Here is a 2448-nt window from a genome sequence, read left to right as displayed (position 1 = left end):
TTGCCTCTGAATTAGCGTTACCGAATTATTAGCGCTGGGTACGTAGGAGTTTGTGCGTATATTCTATAGCACTTAGAGGTATGCAGATCATTCTCTTGTCGACATGGGAGGATTACGTTGATACAACCTATGCATCGTATGATTATTGTGTTTCTTAAAATATAGGAACCCTGTATACCACTTGGTATAATGGAGTTAAGTGGAGCCCTTATAGTGAGGTTGCGTCTACTTGGGAATATGAGGATGTATTTCGCTAACAGTTTCTAAACATAATGGAAAAAAGTAAGGGCAAATTCCGAGGACGGAATTCCTTTTGTTAGGGGGGAAGAATGGAAGAATGTAATACCCTTACTTTTAAAAGGACAGTCTCGGTATTTATTTATTTGTTTTAATTGTATTGTTAATTATTTAATTGATTATTTAACTAATTACTTATGTGTTTAATTGAATTAGGTATTTCTTGATTATTTGATTACGTGTCTATGTATTATTTGTATATGTTTATGTGTTAATTGTTTAATTAGATTTATGTGCTTAAATGGTGTTTTGATTAATTGTAAATTAAATATTTTTTTTTATTTTATTATTTTATTTTACTTTTCTTTTATGGTTATGGTTAGTAGTAATGGGCTAACCAATTGGGTCCCATGGACTACTTGGATAAGAGGTTGGATGTGTGTGGATTATTACCCATGGATAGTTGTGTATGCATATATATAGATATATATTATATACATATATAAAAAGGAAAGTAATTTATTAATTACTTTTATGGTAACTTGGATAGTAATATTTAATCTGATGTATATGTTTTATATTAAAATAATAAAAATATACATAGATTTGATACGTGTTATGTTTTAAGTTACTTTATAATATTATGGTAACTTAAGTATTATTGGATAATCCATTAATAAATAATGGAATGTGTATAATTTATTTATTTAATAAACATATACATAAATTATATACGTAACATATTTTACTTACCTTTTTAATATATATAAAAGGGAAAGTAATTTATTAATTACTTTTATGGTAACTTGGGTAGTAATATTTAATCTTATGTATATGTTTTATATTTAAATAATAAAAATATATATAGATTTGATACGTGTTATGTTTTAAGTTACTTTATAATATTATGGTAACTTAAGTATTATTGGATAATCCATTAAAAAATAATGGGATGTGTATAATTTATTTATTTATTTAATAAAGATATATATAAAATATATACGTAACATATTTTACTTACCTTTTTAATATTTTAATATATATATATTTTTTAAGTTGACTTGAATTGGGAAAAGGGTTAGGGTTATTTTATTTAACCTATAAATATATAGCTATAGATTGTAAAAGGGGGCTAGAAATATTCACGTGATATATTCTAGAGAGAGAAAGTTAGAGAGGGAAGGAGGAAAATGAAGGAAGGAGGAAAAAAACCCTGTAGAGAGAAGATTAAGGAAGAAGAAGTTTAACTTTCGATCCGAAAGTTTAAGGCAAGTTCTTCTTCTATCTCTTTCCCTTTGATTCGTGTTTCTGTACATGTCTAGGAAATTTCAGGATTTATTAAACACATAAAATTAAATAATTATGCATGTTTAATTGGATTAAAGCATAGGTTTTTATGAAATTGGTTCATATCTGTTCTTGTGTTATGAATTAAAAAATGCATGATTTTGATTTGATTTCTAGTGTGAATTTTTACATGTTTGAATTATGTATTTTTCATATCTGTGGAATGATGGAACGTAGAAACATGCCTTGGATTCCTGAACATTAAATAGGGACTAGGTTTGGGTTTAAATAAATTTAAATACACTCAATCATAACGATGCTTGCTATTTGAATGTTTAAACAAACGAATGGATTTAATCTTTTAAAATGCTTTAACAATTGAGATTAAATGTGTAGGATAATTGGATATGGAGAATACTTATTTGACGATATAATAAAATATCATCATGTATAAGATTCAGTTTGTGTAGGACATATGATATAGGAAGCTTAAATACATAATAAGTCATTCATATTATGTGATAACTTGATATCATATTGTCATAGTTATTTCTGGAATGTTTGATATATTTCTTTAATTATTACATCAATTGTTGGATTGTGTGGTTTAATGCACCGGTATGAGGCGGTGGCATTCTAGGGACGGATTAACTTATGAGTTAAGTCCTACCTATTTTATATAAGGGAATTGATTAACTAAAATGTTAAGTCCTACTTATATTCAAGTCAGGTCAACTGAACTAGTTGAATGACTTATGGAGGATTAATTTATTATATAAGGGAATGGATTAACTAAAATGTTAAGTCCTACTTATATTCAAGTCAGGTCAGCTGAACAAGTTGAATGACTTATGGAGGATTAATTTATACCGGATAGGATGGTTACTAGATTATATATATATAAGTATGGTGCCATGATATGAG

The sequence above is a fragment of the Cornus florida genome, unplaced genomic scaffold (genome assembly GCF_030987335.1).
Source record: "Cornus florida cultivar Cherokee Brave unplaced genomic scaffold, ASM3098733v1 CherokeeBrave_3.0.0_Hap2_Chr08, whole genome shotgun sequence".
Lineage (NCBI taxonomy): Eukaryota > Viridiplantae > Streptophyta > Magnoliopsida > Cornales > Cornaceae > Cornus > Cornus florida.
Note: the sequence above shows the minus strand (reverse complement) of the source record.